General features: G+C 30.1%; 1 protein-coding gene across 3 annotated transcripts in view; it reads right to left on the bottom strand.

Moving 5' to 3' along the window:
* The window catches only part of LOC143193137 (uncharacterized), a 134545-nt gene that overhangs the window by 60679 nt on the left and 50790 nt on the right, over positions 1-23076 (bottom strand). For all 3 annotated transcript variants that reach the window (XM_076399121.1, XM_076399122.1, XM_076399123.1), the window contains one exon: positions 3907-3949. The gene's annotated coding sequence lies outside the window, so the exon portion shown is untranslated. The remainder of the gene's footprint in view (positions 1-3906; positions 3950-23076) is intronic.

Raw genomic sequence — 23076 nt, 5'->3', positions numbered from 1 at the left:
AAAAATAAATTAAAATACATCAAGCTATCAAGATAACCGTTAATAAAATAATATTTATATGTATTTTTATCTGCTAAGTTGTTCTTTGTTTTCAAATCAATATTATTATAACTTATCTTTTATTTGATTACATCAAGTTTAAGTTTTAGTCGTATTTAATTAACATACCAACAGTTTAGTTTGTCACAACTTCCACGTTAGTTGATAAAAAAACAGACATTTCACTCCTTACAACATGCAGTCTTATACAAATACCGTAACAGTCAAGCGATATAACATATATTCTTGTCGAAGTTTTGTCATGAGGCTTTACATTTTTATCATACTCAATTTTGATAACATACTTCAACGAATGAATCTGTTACCGAATACTATTCTACGGATGCAAATATATAAATCTAGGGATTGGCGTGATAAACTCGGTAAGTTGCAAATACATTTATACTAAAATATGGTTATGAACTCTTTAATCAGATTTCTAGCAACGAATGGATGCTCCAGTTTTCACAGCAACAACGAGTATATTACAATAATTTCAGGTATATTCAGAATGTTTTTCAATGCTTAGCTTGCTTGACTTGGTTTTATTGTTGTTTATAAAGATCATTTACCGGGTTTTAAGAACTCATAAAGCAAAATGTTTTTTAAAGTCATCACATGACATTACAGGTCAATTGAAAAGTCTCCGGCGTACCATAGTAAAAAACATTTTTTTGGCCAAATTAGTTTTTTTATTCAACATAATTCCCTTCAAGGGTGATACATCAACTTTTCGATAATTTTCTTGTAATACGATTTGTCCTTTGCTTCAAAATAGGCTTCAGTTTCGGCGATCACCTGTTCATTCGACGAAAATTTCTTCCCAGCGAGCATTCTTTTGAGATCTGAGCACAGGAAATAGTCGCTGGGGGTCAGATCTGGAGAAAACAGTGGATGAGGAAGCAATTCGAAGCCCAATTCAGGGATTTTTGCCATCGTTTTCACTGACTTGTGACACAGTGCATTATCTTGGTGAAGCAGCACTTTCCTTTTCTTCAAATGCGGCGGTTTTTTGGCGATTTCGATTCCTTTAAACGGCCCAATCACGCTATATAATAATCTCTGTTGATGGTCCTTCCTTTTTCAAGGTAGTCAATGCAAATTATTCCATGCGCATCTCAAAATACAGACGTCATAACCTTGCCAACCGACTGTTGCGATTTGCCACGCTTTGGAGCGGGTTCATCGTGTGCAGTCCACTCGGATGACTGTCGATTGGACTTCGGAGTGAAATAATGGAGCCATGTTTCATCCATTGACATATATCGACTTGGGTTTATTACGCTTGATCATCTTTAAACACTGCTCCGAATCAACAACTTGTCGTTATTTTTGGTCAAAAGTGAGCTCACGCGGCACCCACTTTGCACAGAGCTTCCACATACCCAAATATTCGTCTATGATATGATGTATACGTACAGTTGATATTTTCAGAGTGTCTGCTATTTCATTCAATTTCAATTTATGGTCATTCAAAATTATTTTGTGGTTTTTTTATATCTTCGTCGGCAACAACCTCTCTTGGGCGTCCACTACATTCACCGTCTTCGGTGCTCATTTCACCATGTCTAAACTTAGCATACCAATCCTTGATGGTTGATTTTCCTGAGGTATTGTCCGGAAACTCGCCATCAAGCTAGGTTTTTACTTCAACTGTATTTTTTTTCCTTCAAAAAGCAATATTCTATCAACACGTGAACAAAAGTTGCTTCATTCAAAATGCTATAATTCACAAACTAATAAAAAATAAATAAATAATCGACAGTCAAATGTCAAATTATTAAATCCATATCTAGCAGAGCCATCTATGTGTCAGGCCGTGGACTTTTCAATTGACCTGTTAAGTTTTCAGAAAATATATTGGTTTGGTCTTAAGTTATATTGTTTTTGAAGTAGGACTTCACAAGTTTGTATATTGTCATCTTTTCCTATTTTTTTATATAATACTATATGCAATAATTTTTTTTATTTTTTAAATATAACCTTATACTCTTCCAGTTTCATGACTTCCATTTGTAGTTGACTTTGAATATTAATAATTCGTTTACACTTCTTTGAAACGTCAGCTAAAGTAATATGGGCACGTAAAAATCTACTTTTTACTTTAAGTTTCGCTAAGAAAAATATTAATTTCGGTGACATATTCTTTTAATCATACTGTAAATGTAACACTTTATACAAAAATTACTTTGTTGCTTATTTCTACTGCTTCCAAATTTTATTTATTTTAAAGTATTTATGAATATATTACTAAATAATAGGAATGAAAATCATATGTTAGAGATTATTTATGATTAACACTTAATAAAGTAAACAAATTACTCAATATTAAGAAAAATATTTGATGTTAACTTTAAGTACCTCACTATCGAATGCGTCGCAAACAAATATGATCAAAAAACAGTTATAACAAAAAACAAAATATAGAAATTATAAAACCATTATTATAGAAACAAAATAGCATGTATTTCATCTTCAAAATAATATCTAATTTTTTGACGTTTTTTCTAATAAACTCTAATCATTTTAACTTCAAACGATAACGGAGATTTTTTTAATTCACGGTATAGCTAGAGATTTTTTAAACTAAGTCAGATAATATTTCGATTTGTATAAGTTCAGTATGTGAAAACGATAGCACCACTTAAACGATATTTGTTCTCTTTGTGTGTGTTTGTTTGATTTACAGCTTTTATGTCTTACTATTTTTCATTCATAGCAGTAAGTTGTAAATCACAGTCGAGTGAACTTATTGCATGATGCTTGAAGTAATCTTAAAACTCTAATAGTTACACACATAATACAAACGGAAATGAATATTATATAGCTATATTATTAGAAATTTGAAACTATTTTTTTCTTTAGTATCCACGTCATTCTGGCGTATTGTTAATTTCCACCAGGTTTATTTTCCCTTAGTCAGCCACTACCGGCCCCTCTAGACACCATCCTCTCTGGTTTCCTATAAGCACGTTTAACGTCTTGACCGTATCAAGTTTTCTTTCTTCGCCTTTTGCTCCATATTTTACGCAAGCTTACGTTTCAAGAAGCCTCGAAGGTTAGATACTGATTTAGCGGTCGTAGGTGTTGGATTACGTATAAACTTGGACAGTTATAAGAGATATACGAGTAGAGAATCACGAGTTGTTTTTTCGTTGTCGATGTTAACCTGTTCTCTTGGTCATTCAAGATGTTACGGTTGAAGGAATGTGCGTTTACAACTGCACAATCAAAATTATGATCTTTGCAGAAAATAGTTAAGTGCTTAGTAACTAGACCGCTTTTAAAATGACATTAGTGATGATATTTTGATTTCTGTGACACACGTTGAATAGGCAATTAAATCTCGTCTTCCTGGAGAATGTACCCATTAAGAACAGGCAAGTAAGTGGAACATTTCTCATAGAACGATAAACCACCTGAGTATCTTTTGTTTTAGGTCCGTCTCTAAGAGTTATTTAAAATTATTTCATTGAAAAAGACGTTGAGGTATTTTTAGCTAAAAATGTTTTGCAACATAAAAATGTTTAGACTGTTTCTAAGAAAATTTAATAGTGTCGGCCAAACTAGGTTTATCTCTGGCTATTTCAATTACAGTTACAAACAGTTAGTAACGAGAAAACATGAGTAGTTATATTAATAGAAAAGTGTTTACTTAAAATAATATGTAAATTAATAATAAAATTTCAATTAATAATTATATTACAAAAAATAAATATATTCCTAAAATTGCTAGATTATACTTTCTGATAAATGAATTAAAAAACACTATTTGCGGTGATGTGCTTGAATGCAAAATTTTATGGCACTAAAATTAAAACAATCGCAAGAAAAAGTCCAAAAATATATTAATTTTATATCACATACCTAATAAAGGAGTCGAAAATATCTCTTCATCTTGATTTGATATCTGAAACAAAAACAAGATTATATAAATCAGTAGATCACAGATCAGTAGTAATTATATTATGAACAAAAACACTTAAATAATAATAAACACTTAAAATATTCCACAACATTTAAGAGAGCTAATAAACAACCATATGTTTATATATATTATATCAGTCTTCCAACTAAGGTTGAATTAAATTCCAACCAGAATAAATCTTGCATAAGAATATCCCATTACTAGGTGGTAAAAAGATTATTATATTTAAATTCTGATAATTTGATAAGTTTTTTAAGAATAAGATGTTCTTTAATATAAAGAAGTTCTTTAACAAGTATTGATAATAGAGACAATTAATATGTTTTTAATGAAATATTCATGAAAAATTAGCCAATCAGCATTATATCTAAAACAACTGATGCCATGATCTACCGAATTTAAGCGTTTTTATAACTAAAATAACATTGTTGCCATAATCAAGTCCTCAATTTTATTTTGATTCCATATCAATCAGTCACTCCTTCAGAAAGCAACGATTGCATCTAATATATAACTACATGACCAAATGGAGAGCATATGAAAATTTGACTATGTAAAAAATACATAAATTTTTTTAAATATATCCTGAGGTTTTTCAACAGTAAAATTATAATTTTTTACAGCTAGTATTTGGTATTAACATGTTTACGGTTAATATAGAAATAATAATCGTTGACACTATCCCATAGGGGCAGGGGCAGGGTGAAAAGTTCGCAGCCAGGCACATAGATAGAACTCCAATCAGCAAAATATATGCTTTCTGACTGGTTCTTTCAACATATTCTCTATTTACACCAGTATTTGCAGTGTTTTTCGTTAAAATGGATAGGCTTTTTCCAAGTATACAAAATTTACAGGTATTCCATGTAAACTGTTAAAAAGTGAGCAATTAAATGTTAACGTGATCTCCATGATGAGGCTTCCAAAAAACGTTAGATATAAAACAGCTATGGGTGGAAAGCGGTGGTTAAGAACAAGTCCGGCTTTAAGAGGAAAATAATATATTTCTGCAGAATTTAGGATACTTCCCGCTCAGCCTTTCCACTATTATCTTTATATGACATCCTCAGATTGTTCTCAAGATTGAATGATTTTCTTCTGAGAAGTGCTTTGTTAAGAATTATTCTATTATCCAACATCTAGGAATGCTCATGTTGGCTAAAGGCTGAACCAAGCATGTTGAAATAAAGGAATATTATGTAAAGAGTTTATATATTATGTAATAGTTTTTGAACTGATAATCGCATTCTTTTATTGCAAGGCAAACAGCCACACTACTTTAAGATATTATTGTATTAAGTATACAAACATTGTATAAGTCATTTCGAAAGAACTATATACCTATTGAGGCTATCAATGAATGGACTTATTTTTGGTATCATCATAAGAAGTGAAGCTCTAATCAGACAATAAACGACTTATATATCGGAACAAGTGGTAATCAGAAGAAGCAACAGTCTGGAGTGGCAGGTGGGGTAACACTTCTCATTTTGATGTTTCCAAGTATACTTTCACCGGTGTTGCAACATGTGGTTGAGCGTTATCGTGCTGAAGAATAACATCATTGCGTTTTTGTTCGTATTCCGGCCGTTTTTCGAGCAGTGAGCTCGACTCGAACGTATCAATTGTAGTCGATAGTGATACCCACTGATGATATGATTAGGTTTTAGGAGCTCCTTGTATACCACACCACGTTCCACACATGGTTAACTTGGTTCCATGGATATTCGGCTTTACCATTGATGTTGCATGACTATTTTCGGTTTAGATTATCGTAACGGATCTAATTTTCATCACCAATAACAATAAGAATTTCAATGCCTGTTTGTCAAAGTGCACTGAATTTTTTTGTTCAAACTTCGACAAAGTGATACATACTGAAAATTGAAGCTTATGAAAAGTGAGGGTTCTAAATGAAGCAAGTTAAAATTATACCCGATACAATTTAACACACAGTAACTTCTTTAGTCATAAATTCTTTGAAATTAATTTATAGGCCTGATACGTTCTTATTACGATCAGGGTACTGCTCAATATTACTTTTAGATACAATGCGAATTTTAATGAGTCATTTAACCTTATTATTAACATTTTCCTTTTGGTAATAATTACTGAAGAAATACATTCTGCAGTAGGAACTAAGAATATCGGTTTTATATCGACTTTGACCCAACGTATAGTAGGTTCGTGATTAGATTTCAACATCAATATTCGCAATACAAAACAATAGTTTAGAAATATCTCGCGATTGTTAAATTTTCAATAGAAATTTTACAATAGATAACACAATACAAATCATATATATTAAATATGCATATCATGATATCAAATTTCAACATAGATGTATAATTTCACTTCTTTCGCACAATTAAAATAAAGTTTGCTGACATAGTGTCTAAAAATTAAGCAATAAGTAGGTTTTTTCTTTGTTAAAATGTATTGTTTCTTTATTATATTTTAAAGTAACTATTCTTTTAAGGTTTTTCTGCTCTCGACCTAATGTTTAACGCTGACCAATGACAACTATATTATTTTTAATAGAAGTTGGAATTCTATTTTAATATATATAAAAATCCCATGACGCTATTTCGCTGTGGGAGCTTAAAAAGAATCAGATTCTCTTTTTATATATTAAGACGTACTTCATTTGCCCATTATAAATCATAAATGAATAAAAAGAGATTATGTTGTGTCTAATACTATAAAGAAAACAAATATTGCTTGAACACATAATATAAAAATAATATAACTTATGATACAGAATAAACTCTAATGAAAGGTATTTAGTATAAATGGAACATGGACAAACACTAAAACTTCACAGTCTCAATTACCTAGAAACAAAGCAATGCATTGTAAATAAAGTTTGAAAATATAATATAATTTAATTTCCATTTTGAAACCTAACATTTCCTTTAAACCTTTAAAAATTCTTTATATAATTTTTTTTAAATTATAATTATAATTTACTTTATAATATAATATTTTATAATGAATTATAAAATAACATATTATATATTCTGTGATTCTGTAATGAAAGAATGTACGCTTTACATAAAATAATAATGTACATGATATTAATTTTCGTATATTTTTATGATATAATTTTAGCCATGTAATTTTGAACATTCAATTTGAAATGTAGTTTTGACAACGTCGAATCTAAAAATATATGATTATATTTTACCTTCCTAATAATCAGTTAGTGACAAATGGATAGTCAGATAAAAAGATAGTCTTCAGTTAGGATAATATATTTAAGTCATTTCAGGCATTTTTAATTATTAGAACCTAAAACATCCCCTATAATTATACTGCACCCCGCTGGGAACAAAACCTATTAGTGTTTCGATTTGTAAAACGATATTACCTGTGGTGGGTTTAGATTCGAACACGAAAAAAGGCTCAAGTAAAATATAACATCGAACAAAAAATATTCCTTTCATAGCATCAGTTCTTTTCAAATTATATAATTATAAGAGCCAACTAGATTATCTACATATGGCTTATTATAAAAGCATTACATTATGGATTATGGACAAACCTGAAATTCCTGAAATCTGAAATGCAGACTGGGATGAAATTCAACAAACTTCATGGAAATATTAGCTATTTGAATGTATATTAATCTGCGATATCTTTTGATGGAAAAATGTGAAATAGTGATGCAAGCAATTGTTAAGCAACTTGACATAACTGCTAATTTCGATTATTTTATTCTCTACACACAATAAACGTTTTCCATTAAGATTTATTAAGTTATCCAATGTATACAGCGCTCATTATGGAATACTCATCAATTGCATCTTAGGCGTTCATTAATCTTATACATTTATTTGAAAAAATATGCTGCTGAATAAAAAAAAACTTCAACAAGAATCTTATGGTTTGCTCGTCCATCATATCCCAATTGTCGTTTTATATTTCAACGATTAAAACGTTGGTGCGAATAACACAGAACAGCCCATCAAAAAACTTTAGACATCTTGTTGTGGTGTAGTGTACTGCAGATGTCTACCAACGATGAACAATTGAAAGTTATCCTCTTGCATTACAATGCTCAGCTACCCATTGCAAAAGTTCATTATACACTATTGCAGCTCAGATGTGAAGTTCTGACGCACCTTACGCACTCATAAGACTCTTACAGTCTTCTGATTGTTCAGCTCGATACAGCTTCAAGTGCTGAATGGATTGACTAGTGGATCCAAAAGTTGCTACAAATATGGGAAAACCATTTAGATAATGATGGAAAAATTATAATTCGTAATATTCTGTATACAGCGAAAAAAGCTGTTTTGTTCGTATATGGTACATCACGTGATATGTTTACTGTACATACACTTTAAACTTACAGAAAATAATATTTTCAAGAGTTAAAACTTACGGGTTAATATTATGTAATTAGTATTTTTAATATATAGTTTATTTTATTATATAATTTACTAGCATGAATATATGTTCTGTTTTACAACAAACACAAAATTCGTTATGTTTGTTTTATTTGTTAATTTGTTTTATTGAAAAATTATGTAAACAAGACAAAATAAGCCAATCAACTTATCCAAAATTATTTGACTCTTGATGTCATACTCAAAAGTTCAAGAGTTTATTACGACTTGTGAACCCAAACTTACTTGGTTGTCTATTTATACCATTGTATGCATGGTTCAAAATTATTAGTACTTGTTATTAACTAAGAATCTAAACTCAGACACGGATTAACCATCACACTAGTAACTAAGCTTTATAAGGTATAACATTTTGAAGTTTCTACATTAGTCACTCACCTATTAATAGGCCTCATTCATCGGCAAAGGCATAGAGTATTACTTAAGGATAATTAGCCAGTAAAATATTCTAGAGAGTAATTTCAAAACTACCTACAAATTTTAACTGATATTTTCTTTTTCGTATATTTCAAATTATAATAATTTTTGCCAGCTTGGTGGTGCAGTGGTAAAGGCGGTAGGACGGTCCTCCTACGGTTGCGATAGCAGCGGGTTCGAATCCTGCTGGGGCATAGTCGTAAATTTATGTTTGTGATTGTCCTAGGCAAGAGTGTAAAATCCGACAAGGAAAATGATCCCAGTCACGCCTGTAACCAGGCTGGGTGGGATGTCTTCTGAGATGATTTCTAATGTTGGTTACTCGCCAGGTAGGCTTTAATGCTGAGGACCGTGATTCGGAGCCCACGTTAAACTGTAGGACCAGTCCAGATAAACCCGTAGTTGGTAAAAGGAGACTAAAATATATTTAAAAAAATTATTCCATAGAATTTTATTATCACGCACAAAAACGAGTTTTATTTCTAAAAATTTTCTCGATATTTTTTTCTTACCGCACAAAGACATGTTTACACATTCACAAATGTTCATTTCATTCAATTTATTCCATATATTATTTTGTAACTATTTATATATTTATCTATCTCTTTATTCAATTATCTTTATCTATTTTATGTTCCTCTATTTTATTATTTATTCGTAGTTTTCCCATAATTCTTAACTTACCGTCAATTAAAGGTAATATTTATATGGTTAACTAAAAAATATACATTAACTTAAGCCAGAATCTAATGCCAAACTGGCCAAATTATATATTGAAAATTTGAAGCATACATAAACACCACCGAAAGTAATTGTTGCGGGCTCTCGATGACAGCCTCTCTAACGTGTTTACCTTTGGCTTTTGCCTTGTGGGCAATGCACGTTCATCATAATAGAGCTGGAAGAATAAATGTACACTAGCAAGAGTGTTGCTTATTCATTTGAAGTAATAGCTTTCGCCTTCCTTTGATCTCACTGTACATCTATCCACGACCTGCTGGTAGGTCGCTTGTTACGCTCCCTTCGTACAGTTTCCACATGTCATGCTTCATCCTAACATAGCTTATCATATCTCCCAGTTATTGTTGTTAAATACCATGCATATGCATGCCATCATAGCTATTGACTACCGTTGTTTTTGTCTTTTGCTGATATAATCAATACCATGGCTTATAAGTAACATTGCCTGTTGATACATTAACTTATCGAGCATTCGACTGAAATTAACTATCGACTGTTTCATAATTGATACTTTTTACTATCGACTTTTTCAGTCGCTATATTCGATTTGACTGATTTTACTACTATTTAATATCGACTGTTTCAGTCGCTATTTTTGGTTGGACTGATTTGGCTACTTTTTACTAGTGACTATTTACTGTCAACTATTTCGTTAGTTACTATTTTCGATACTACTAGTTTCATTCGACTGATTTTTAACACTCTGGTTCTGTCGTCCTAGCTGCAACCTTGATAGAATTCTATGTAATATATATATATATATATATATATATATATATATATATATATATATATATATATATATATATATATATAGTTTAATGATTTTTTTGGTAGTTTTTGGAACGTTTTTTTTTCAAGATTATTAATGAAATAGGACAAAAAGATTATAATTGAAAATGACAAATAATAAAATACTTTTAACTGTTTTTATGGCAGAAAATATTTATATAAAAATGTATTTTTATGAAAGTATGAATTCATCTTCGTCTGACATTACGAATGGAAAAAAAAAACAGTCGAACCGTGTTGTAATTACTATTTTCAGTCACTAGTTTTTTTTTAATATCTACTGTTTCGGCTGTTTTGCGACTATCGACTGTTTCAACTATTTTCAGTCGATAGTTCCCAACGCTTTTAGCTAGCGTACTATTAGCTGCCAGTAATATTACCTATCAGTATAATTATATTTCATTATTACCTGATATTACGAGTAGTATAAAATATTAGTATATGTGGTGCTAATCACGGATCCTTGCTATTTTTCATGTGTATTTTTAATTTCATCCTTGTCATTGAAACTAGCTTGCTCAGGTAAGTCTTAATTTCATTTTCGGAACTGTCACCGGACCACCTCGACATCAAGTTCTCGCACGCTCAAAATGTATTTTACCTATTTTGCCATTTATTGTCTAAGTAACTGTTACATCAATTATTTTGATCTCTGGCTTAAATTAACTAATATTATTTAATTAGCTACTTAATTTATTTAAAATTAACTTTACACGTATTAGAATTTCACAAGGTGTCACATTTCAATATAGGAAAATTGAACATTTCTAAATCAAAATGAAATATTGGTAAAGCGATTTAAAAAAAAATATGTGTAAATATTTACAAGTTAAAATGTCATGGTTAAAAGCGTATATGACTCAGAAAATACGCCTTTGCCGTTTGCGGTTCGATTTCGCGATTCTATTAAAATTTTGATATTTAACTTACGCCAGCAATTTAATCTAATCCATTTTTGGTTCACGTTGGCGACCTACAAAAACGGTCCTACATAAATCGAGGCATGCCGCCTCGAGATACGTGTAAACACGGCCTTTATAAAATGTCTCGTTTTACAAACACCGTTTGACGCAGATTTGAATTGCAAATAATCCGAGACAATCGACCGGCTATTTTTTTATTATTCCGTCCGAAGTACGTTATTGGGACGGAATTAAATTTGTTGGCGGCAAATTTATGCACGCCTCAATCTGAAACGACCACTTGCCGATGTCGATGAGTGTGTAATGGAACAAAAATATCGACCATTGATTGTCGAGATCGTTCTAGGTCGTTATTGATATGCCTGGGTTGTATCATTACCAGTCGAGAATTAAACCGATTTTAATGAAGGCTCTTGGAAATTAGATCAGTGTTCAATAGAATTTGTCGTTTCTCAGAAATATGTAGGTTGGTTTGATACAATCGCATGACGCTAAAATATTTCCTCGACAAATTCAATACAGTTATTTTTTCTCTAGCTAAAATATAGCCCTTATTACATATAACGTAAACTATTCAAACTTAATCTGATACAATTTTACTATAGAATTTTCTCACATGTCGTGCTTCTTTATTCAGTTTGTTATTAATTATTAATTAACAAGTAGTCTGGTCATCTTAATACGACAACATATTTTCATTTTTAGTCAGATTTACGTATAGTACTTCTAATACCCATACAATTTGGGACCATTTAAAACCACGTTTATATACAAGACTAAGCAACTTATACGACAATATTGCAAGCTCTAATAGACTCTGACAAATTTCATGGAACTATTATGAGCTTACATGTATCTTGATCAGCGATATCTATTGGCGAATGTGTGAAGTAGCAATGCAAACAATTTTTAAACAATCTAATCTTTAACCTAACTTTTAAATCCGATGTTTTGGTCAATTTTATACATAAAATAACAGTTTTTCGTTAAAAACTTGTGAATTATCCAGTGCTAACCATGAAACGACCAAAACTGCCTTAGACGTTCATTTCCTTTGTAGTTAGGTTTGAAAAATTATATTGCCGAAGCCTATTAAACACATTTGCAAACTTATAGTGATAATTAATTTCAACAAGTATTCATTTAATCAGAAAGTGATTTTATTTACATTCTCTGGATCACTGTTTTATATACAATTCGTTCTTTTTATTTATTCTGTACCCTTATATTAATTTCACTAGTCCGTCCACATCTAAAAGGAAAATAATTGAACAAAATAATACAATTTTATTTAATTAATTTATATTTTATATAGTATATAATATGGTATATTACTTTTCCTTTTTAAAATAGGGTCAATGAAATTTCGGACAAATTAACAAAATTTAATTGATCTAGATATAACTAAAACTAAAATTATGTAAGAATTACGAACATACCATGTATAGAAAATGTTAATATTTAAAAAGTACAAAATTGAAATATAGTCGACACCATAATTGTATATGTTTTACTAACAAAAATACACCCAGTATATGCTGGTATAAGAATAGTTTAATTAGAATTTTTTATTTCTATTTATCACATCGGAGATGTTAAGGCGTATTATTTAAACAAAAATCAATATTTTATTTTAGGATCGAAAATTTAAGAGTAATATACTCCTGCTACCATTTTGATTTGACACTAAAGTGGGGCAAAAGTCCCGCTATCATTTTGATCGCGAGCCATCTTGATTACGTGAAGTTTAGCTCAGTTTTGAGTTTTGGCTTTAACCCTTGTATTGTGCAGACGTTAAAATTCTATTATGGATAAATATACGCCACAAGAACAAGCAGAAATAGTAACAATATTTATAGAAAATAATCGTTCCATTATTGCCACTCAGCGGAAATTGCGTCAATGATAGCGGGTCTTTTGCCCCACATTATATAATAGACTGTAATAAATTAATTACTAGCAAGTTGCAAAGAGTTAAAATTATATAAACAATATAATACAAATAAACTTGCGTAAAAGCCTGAATTCGCTGAATAATCTGTTAAGAAGTAGAAGTAGATAATATATTATGTTATATTACCATATAAAATGTACACCAGATTTTGGTAAGAGAACTACTATTTCTTTAGAATTATAATTGAAGCACATTGTATAAATATTTTCCACTTATTAATTTGCATATACACACTATTTTGGCGAAATAATAAATGTGGCGTTTTTTTTCTGATACTCCATTTAACCTTTCAGGTTGTGGATGGTTCTAAATCATATCATATCAGATACAAATATATAATCTAAAGGTTGGTTAGGAACGATATATAAAGTTTGCTTAGAACCAACAGAGTTATAAGCATCAGTTTCAATTTCAAGAACGTAAGATTTTCATTAACGCTTTCAACCCAAAATCCAGAAAAATATAGTTACACGTTGTGGAAGTAAATACTCGAAAAGCTTTTAAAATACATAAAAAATAATGCGTACAGTTATAAAGCTTTTTGCAGACAGAATACCAAGGAGATATTTCGAAATTTTAATATTTGTTTAAATTTCAATTAAGCAATTAAATTGATTATGAATTTCCGTCTAAAGACTGTTCAAGCTATAAAATATATTACTTTCGTATATCTTTGGAACATTAATTAGCTTTATAGATAGAAAAATTTCAACATTTTATTTTAATAGACCATTTCATAAATCTATTAATAAAAATCTGTTTTTTAATGAGGAACATTTATCATTTAATATGACATAACACTCCTGATTTCTATTAATGGTTATAAGAAATTTCCAATTTCCTTAATATTTATTTAAATATATTCAATAAAAATTAAAAACTATTTTAGTGTTAAGTGCAATAATTAATGATCGTTTGCCTTTTAAAATCTAAATTATAAAAGTTTTATACCAAACTACAAACTATAAGTCAAAAATCTCTCGATTAATTTTCTTAATTAACTTGAAATATATGTATGTTTAAGTACTAATATAAATGAGGAATGACAAAATCTTAAATGGAAATAAAAATGATATTATAATATAATTAAATATTTATCATTATTTCATTATAATGAAATTACTACAATTTAAATGATTTCACACAAAAAAGACGAAATATATCCATTACAAATAAATAATGGATTAGAAATATATCTGCTGTATATAGTATGGCATTACTTAGCAACTTACTCAAATTGAAATGAAACAATATTACAATTTCGATAGCAATCAATGAAAACATAAAAAATAAGTACATTTAAACCCCAAACAATTAAAACTTGTTTGTAAAACTGAAAGTAGAGATGTCCCACTATCTCAAACGAATCAGAAAATGCTATTTTACAAACAAGAACCGTAATTTTTTAAGAAGTATAGAAAATTAATTAATGCTAGCTTATGCCATGTTAACAGTGTTATAAAGTAGTTACAAAATAGTTCAGTTCTTAGCGAAACTTGAAATATAGGAGATGAAACATTTTATAATAATACATACGCGGGTAGAAAAGTCATGGATGTTAGCTTATCTACAACTACATCATAGAAGAAAAAATCACTAGCTCGAATGCTGATAATGTTATTACTGAAGATTATTGCAGTATTTAAACTGTGAATGATAAACTGTACAGTTGAGGATTAATTTCAGAGGCGCAAATTACGATGGTTTGGACATGTCTGTCGAATGAAATATGAATGAATTCCTCATAAACTTCTTGTTCTTGGAAATCAGCTTCTTAGGTGGAACAGTTACGAAAAGAAGATGGACCAAGATTATATAAAACCATCTGAAAGGATATGAAGCCTGACGGAAATTTGGCCGATTTGTCAGCACCAATAGCAGCTTATTAATTGAAGACTACAGGGAAGTGAACAAGATGTACTATTAATATTTCAATTTAGTTTGGTTATGTTTGATAGTTTTATTGTTTATGTGACCGTATTTCATTGGAAAAGGTTCCTCTTTGAAATACAGCTAATCACATTGTGGATACAGTTATCAATATTTTAGGACAATTTATGGAATTGTAATTTAAAGACCGTACTGAAGAACTTATTATGTAAACCTTTCTTCTTCATTAAATATTTTAAAATAATATAAAAAAAAGCTTTTAAGTGAGGCACTGAAAATATGAATGAAAATGAATTAAACCAAATAACGTTTATGACATTTATGGCATACTTCAATAACGAAGTTTCAGCTTGTGTATATTTAATTATGTACATTAATATAGCATTGGTGTATTTCGTTAAATATTCCTTGTTTTTCTGGTATTTCCTTGTTTTTCACAATAGTGTTAATATTCATTCCATATTCTCATGAAACGTTCATGCTTACACTTCATATTTTTTAATAACTACTAGGAACAATGACACTAATAGTAAAATATACATATTAAACCTGCTCTACGAAGAGTATTAGATAACTAGTTACATTTTACATTTTAGCATAGCTGTCATTATGCGAACTTTAAAATTACACTATCATAATAATTTTGTCGGTATTGTTAGATATATATACAGAGGAATACACAAGCTATTAATAAGTCCATAATTATATTACCATAGAATTAAGAAATAATAAACAACTTGCATACATCTTGTTCACTTCTTTGTCTATTGGTTAAAAAGTACGAACTCTCACCCAGCACCAGTTATACATTAATAATGAGGGTGATGACACCAAAAGAATACCTTCTAATATTCACTATAAAAGAGATAAACTTACATATATAAAGTAAATAACACAAAAAATAATTCTAATTATCGTCTAATCAAATACATAATATTCATACCAGTTTTATTTACGAGGATTATAAAACGAATCATCGTCTCTTGACCATACTCATTATAAATCATATTTCTCGGCTATCTGTGGAAAAACCAGATAGGTGTCATAGTGTCATGCGCCGAACGATAAACGTTCCGGTATCTTAGTTATCTGCGCAGAGCTGCGAATCGGTCGCGGAATGCGTCGTTGCCGATTTTTTGTCGTTGCGTGCGACAGCTCGATCGTTGTTTATTGCGCGGCGAGGTCCGTTCTCGTGGAATTCCGACGATGGGCGGTTATAAACATGTTGCCGTCTGGCGTACACCGTCGGAATGCGATTGAAGAAGGTCCCATTAGTGAAGGATCAGTCGGGGGGGTAGATCTTACGTTAATCTACGTCGATGGACGCGCAGCTTTCTTTCGAGAACCCGATGATTCTATTGTCAATTGGTTTTCTCACGTTGACACAAAAATAAATGTATTCGCCTTACAATCACATTTAAAAAAATGCATTCACCAATTTAGAGCATTGATTTTGCCTATCAGAAGTTTTTCAAAATAATATTAATTAACTAAACTAAATTTATAATAATTAAGTAATTAACTAACTAAATTATTAATGTTATATATAAAATTATCATGTCACAATGTTCGTTCCCATACACCTCCTAAAACGCTTGACCGATTCTTATGAAAATTTTTATGCATATTCAGTAGGTCTGAGAATCGGCTACTATCTATTTTTCAAACCCCTAAGTGATAAAGGGTGTTCACCCCAAAAAAAAATTATTATTTTTTTGTGTGTCTACCGGTGTCAATAATAACTAATAAAATTATTAATTTTGAGTGTAATTCGCACGATCAGTTAATACTCAACACGTATCACGAGTTCCCGCAAACAACGGCTATTGAGTTGTAAGTGTAAATTATTTTTATATTTATAACGAAAATATTGTTGGGAATCGTGGAAAATTAATTCAGTGAAAGTTAGAATAGTTTTTTGTTAGGTTTGGGATTTTTTTTTGTGTTTACTTATAAGAGCTCTAACTTCTACAGAATTTTTTTCATTATCTCTAACAACATGTATTTTCAATATAATTAAAAAGAAAGAAACTTTTCACTTTCGTGAAACTATCTAATATTTAGATGTATATTTGATGTAATCAGAGATAAAATAAATTATTAATACAATAATTTTCATCATTAAATAATTCAATTATTTATGATTGTTTTGTATTGTACAGTGAACAATGCCAACAAAACGCAAAGGGGCCAATTTGAGCCGTGATAAAACTAAATCTAGAAGCACTCGAAGTAGAAGAGCCCAAAAAACCGAAGAACAAGTTCAGCAAGAAATACTGGAGCGCGTGTGAGAATGGCGCAATTGCGTCAAGAACAAAACAAAGATGGGCTAAAAAAAATATTGTTCACGCTGTAGCATTAAGAGATTAATATTATGTAATGAATTGATGATATAAATAATAATTACTTAAAATAAATTATAATAAATTAAAAAAACTAATGTTTGGTGTTTTGTTATTTTTATATTCCCTCATCGTTCACAGCCCTTAATGCCTTTTTCACTCATATACCACATCCTTACACACTTCCAATAAGTTAGTTATTTTTCTACGCTAGATATTCCCTAGAAATTACTTACATGGCAAAATAACGTTTGCCGGTTCAGCTAGTATTTTAATAATAGTTCGCTTAATAAAACTTATTTATTACTACAATTATTTTGTTATTTATTGGTATTTCTTTTCAGGGTAATTTCCTAATAAAATTGATGAAAATGCAATAAGTAGAATAGATCTGAATAATACATATTCATTTTATCTTAGATTGATTTTGGAATTTAGAATGATGCGTACCCAATTATAGAATTACCGCTTTTATCGATAACATGTGTTCCAATGTGGTTTTAAAAAAGTTTCTGGGCGTCATTTTACCACTTTGTATGGAACATGAATCTAATATCATATTCTTGAACCAAACAAGAAGTTACGAAATAAATTAAACATGGTACTCCTAGGCAGGTTTCCCATCATCACCGCTTTCGAAAAATAGAATTTTTATTAATGAAAATTAGTAAGTAGCAAAATATTACGAACTGTTGTAACATCTATCCTAAGCCCCAAATTTATTTAGCTTCTACCTTTTCTCATTGCATAAATGTAAGTTTTTTGGACCTATATTGGGGAATCTCTTCGATAGCTCATAAATGGAACTGCCATTATAACCCCGTTTTCATTTCATTTTCATTTAAAAAAGTCAATGACTCAACCATACAACCTCACCCCAGTGGGTGCTGCTCCTTTTCTTTTTTCCTTCCCTCTCTCTTTTGGATAGATTTAATATTGATTTTAAACCTAAACTATTGAATTTGGCGAAGAAAACGTATTATTCCATCAAGACACACGCGTGCAATCACGGCGGCAAAAATCTATAAATTAGGCTACAAACCGCTATCCCATCAAGCATATTCTCTAGATTTAGCTATTTCATAGATATGACTATTTCCTGTTTCCAAACATGCTGCAAATAAATGCCTGTGTGGTAAGAGATTAGGGATTTGTGTCGAATGAAGATGAGCACTTAAACAAACACCTATATTGTACCGCTTAAGAAAACCTATTATTTGGAAGGAATAAAAGAAATTGGAAAATGTTGGAGATGTTGAGTTAAAAGGATTATAATAAGTAATTAAGTAATAAAATGCTGATTTATGAATTAGAAAATCACTGGAGTATTGAAGTAGTAAATAGTGATCTTCTTATTCTTTCTTTCAAATGCATTAATATTCAAATAATAATTTTTTAATAATTCATTATGTCCTTAATGTTAGATTTTTAATATCAATTTATATACCCTTTTTAATATATTTTAGTCTTAATGCAATATTGTAAATGTAAGAATTTGTATATTAAATGTTTAAATTTTCCAAAATTTTTTGTAGTTATTTTATAGTTTAGTACGATGTTATGTATATCAGTCACCATATCAGAATTGTGAAATATTTAAATTTCGTTATTTTATCTACTGCTAAGAGGCATTTATGATCACTCTATGTTAATTAATTATCAATACTTAATACAGCCACTAATTAAGGTAATAGTCTTTGTAAAAATAAACACGTTCAAACTGAAACCGAACCCTTACAGTTGTCTCAGTAATATATTAGATAATTTAATACATAACACGTCAGGTACCCAATTTAATTATGTATATAACAAATCTTTATATCAGTTAAAACCTGGCCACATATGTGTGTATTCTTATATTGATTTTTAAACATGTTACAAATTACACTTCATTATTCTATACAATTAACAAAGCAATAAAAAACACCGTTACACGGTATGTTATATTAATATTATATTGTGTTCCATAGACATTTTTGAGTACTTCTTAACACCATAAAATCATCTTCACTATATTTTATTAGCATTCATAATTATGCAATTAATTAAGATAACTGTACTGTAATAATAATAAATGCCAGACAGAACTTAATCTAACATTGGAATAATAATTTTAATCTCAGAAATACCAGTTATCTTGAGAAAGAAAAAACAAAATTATCGGCCATAACTACATATTTAATAGATATAGATTTGATTTGATAATATTTAATGAACCATGTCCTTAGACTATTGTAGTATAATGACAGAATTAGTATTATATAGTATTTCTATTAAATAAATGAATTATAAAATTAAATAATTATATAACCAATATAGATAATATCGCATCAATTAATACTCTGGTGATGTTACAACGTTGATTTGAATATGAAAAATCAAAATATGAAAGAAATGACCGGTCATTAATAAGTTGTTACTGCATATACTACCAGTATTAAAACATATCTTGTCCTATTGAATCAATTCAATCAAATCAAGTCAAAGACATCTTCTGAAAGATAATTTATAAGATAATTTAATAATTTGATAATAAAAAACATTTTGCAGGATAAGGCCCTAATAAATCTGTTATATATTAACCAGTTCAGTAACAAAGACTTCAGAGTCCAATTATCAATAAAACATGAAAAAACATCAGCACACCTATATTTACACCTATGTGAACATTCAAGTATTACAACTCTTGGTGATTACTAAAAGAAATGAATAGAACCAAACTCCTTATGTAGCGGTGTAGTCAGTGTATTTGATACCAAAAAGACAACAAAGTAGTAATTAATCCGGGAATGTGTAATTATTTTATTTAATAGCTTTACAGATGACCTCACGGAATCAGTTGTCACTTCTCTGTAAATCATCTAATAAAATATATAAAATTGCCGACTTGGTTTTCTTTCTAGAGATATAATACTCCTTACTAATTGCTAGTAGCTTTCTTACCGTAGCAATTACGTTTCATGTAGAACTATATATTTTGATCTAATTCTTTATATTTATTTTTTCTCTAAATAATATTACTCAATAATAACAAGTGCTCCATTTTTGTATACTATAAAGAGTTGTAAATACACTAACAATTTTGTAGTTATCTGCCCTCAACATTTCTCTTTTTCCTTAATCCTTAGTGTTTTGCGTTAGGTTATTTTGAACATTTCTCCAGACATCACTCTAAGAGAGGATCACATTTGGTGAACTAATTCACAATTTTTCGATCACCATTAAGTTGATCACAAAAGATATTTGAATACAAAGAGGATTACATTAATTACACATTACGCGAAGATTAAAATTACTGTTATTAATAAAACTGCTAAGAGCGAATATTAATAACACCGGTTACGTAACAACTTACAAAATAAGTAAATATTTTAATAACTACACCTATATCAGGACGTGTTTTCCCAACTAGCTACATTTCTAATAGTTCATCTAATTAAACTATTTATCACATTATACCATCACGGAACTAATGTTTGGTAATATCGGCGTTAATTTCATTTAATAACGGCTCTAATTAAATAGATGACATGGCGTTCTCCCTTTCGAGCAAGTACTCAAATCCGTTTTCTATTGATTCAACCACACAAACAGCGAGCAAAAAAAGAACAACACGTTCCAAGACGCATTCTCTCGCTCGATATGGAGATGATAGATTCGTGATAAAACTGCGGAATTTCTGCTGTTTTCATCAGTAAATGTTACGTAAAATGGACAAGATAGAAGTGACGCAATTTACTATAATGATATACAGTAAATAACAAATTGACCTTTAATACCTTTGAGTACATGTTTTTAACTATTAGAAAGCTCTCATGAACTATAACATAACTTTAGGTGCTTTTAATAGGTTTTAATTACGTATACTAATAAATTTTAACGTTTAACATGTTTAATTAAAAATACCGGGTCCAAATAAATATAGAAGTAATTTATGAATGTTATCCGAAAAAGATCCTTTGTTGAATATAAAGACGTAGTGACCCAATTTTTTTGATCTCTTGATTGAAACGAAGTTAAATATATTCCAGTAAGCGTATCCTGCATCACATGAAATTTTCAAGACGGAACATTAATAATTAGTGTCTAGTAGGCCAACGTAAATGATTTTCGACCAATGTTTTGCTTTAATTTAACGAATTTTGTTCAGTTTTATTCGTTCAAGTTCACCTTTTTGAACTGAATTTTACAATGCAGAAATAATGGGTTGATTCATGGCCATAATCAGATATTTACCGACTTTATTTAACAAAATTGAATTATGTATTGTTGCAGGAGGATTAATAGTGAGTAACAAATACAAAATCATCTACTTGCGCGACTACACTCGGCCACACGTCGCAAGAATTGTGAATGATGCATCATAATAGGTATTTCCAAGATAAAAGTTCATTGTTTTCTTTTTTATGTAATGTAATATAATATTGTCACAAATTGTATGAAGTTATAATATGTGAAAGGTCCTTAAATAAAAAAACTATTATTTTACTTAATTGTTTTTATTTCACAGAAAGAAGAGGTGACTTGTTGAACAGCAATACCAACATTAAATACAAAGCGACACTGAGGCTCTATCAGATAACAAACAGATCAACCCGTCTCACTCGTTCGCCATTCTAGTAGTTTTAAAAACAGATGGTATTACATAACACCTCTCTCTTAAAGAAACGACCAGAGGGATGTGCGTGGTCGTTATTCCGTCTGAACAGCTTATATTTGTTATAAAATTGTTTCTAAGCATCGATTGTATCTTCTTCTGCCAGTTTTCCTCTGAAGATCTTCGAAATAGCGCTTCTACCCAAATTTCCATCATAACTCTCTATGAAAAGATTTTCCAAATTTTGCTGAACTGAAAGCTTCTATCGACATTCCAGTAGATTATTAATATTATTATTAATATCAGCATTAAATTAATGACAAAAAGTATTAAGTTGCTTGGAAAACTATTTTGTTTTACGGAAAGGACACGCGACTTACGCCGCGATACAAAGCGACTTCTTTTGTACCACCAACTCCATCTACAAATTCTATCGATTTTTATGATAGTCTTTGATACATTCTGATCTGTAATCTGTGATCTGTTCTCATAAGTCACCTTCTGGCCTTCCTCCTCTATGTCCTTACTTCCCATATTATTTATTAGACAATGTCATAACAAATGTGACCAACTCTATGAACGAATATTTCTTGTTTTTATGTAGTCTCCTACCATTCAATATTGAGATTTTGAGGAAGAAATCTAATATTACTGCTATTATTTATTACTGAAATATTGCAGAAATAAAAAATGTGTTAGTCCGAATGACCTTTACCTGCTACATATTATCTGATATCATAAATGTCGATATACGCTAGACATTTTGAGTTACAAAAATTATTCCCATCATTAATACCGACTGCCTGAAATGATAGGATTTCTCACAAAGAAAATTTCCGGCGTCGGGGACACTTACTTCTTAATGCTGTGAAGTAGTAGAAAATCTCGGTGTGCACCGTGGCAAACCACGAACGATTTAACCCGTTAGAGCGTGTTTTCTTCTTCTTTTCGCCGGCGGCCACCGCAAACCTTTCATTTGACGCTCGATTATTAAAGCGGCAAGACGTCTGCATCTGCGACACTGATTTTTGCTACCGATCA

The sequence above is a fragment of the Rhynchophorus ferrugineus genome, unplaced genomic scaffold (genome assembly GCF_030347505.1).
Source record: "Rhynchophorus ferrugineus isolate W39M unplaced genomic scaffold, kcgeb_rfMv2 rfM3, whole genome shotgun sequence".
In the NCBI taxonomy this organism is placed as follows: Eukaryota; Metazoa; Arthropoda; class Insecta; order Coleoptera; family Curculionidae; genus Rhynchophorus; species Rhynchophorus ferrugineus.
Note: the sequence above shows the minus strand (reverse complement) of the source record. Positions and strands in the feature narration are given on the sequence as shown.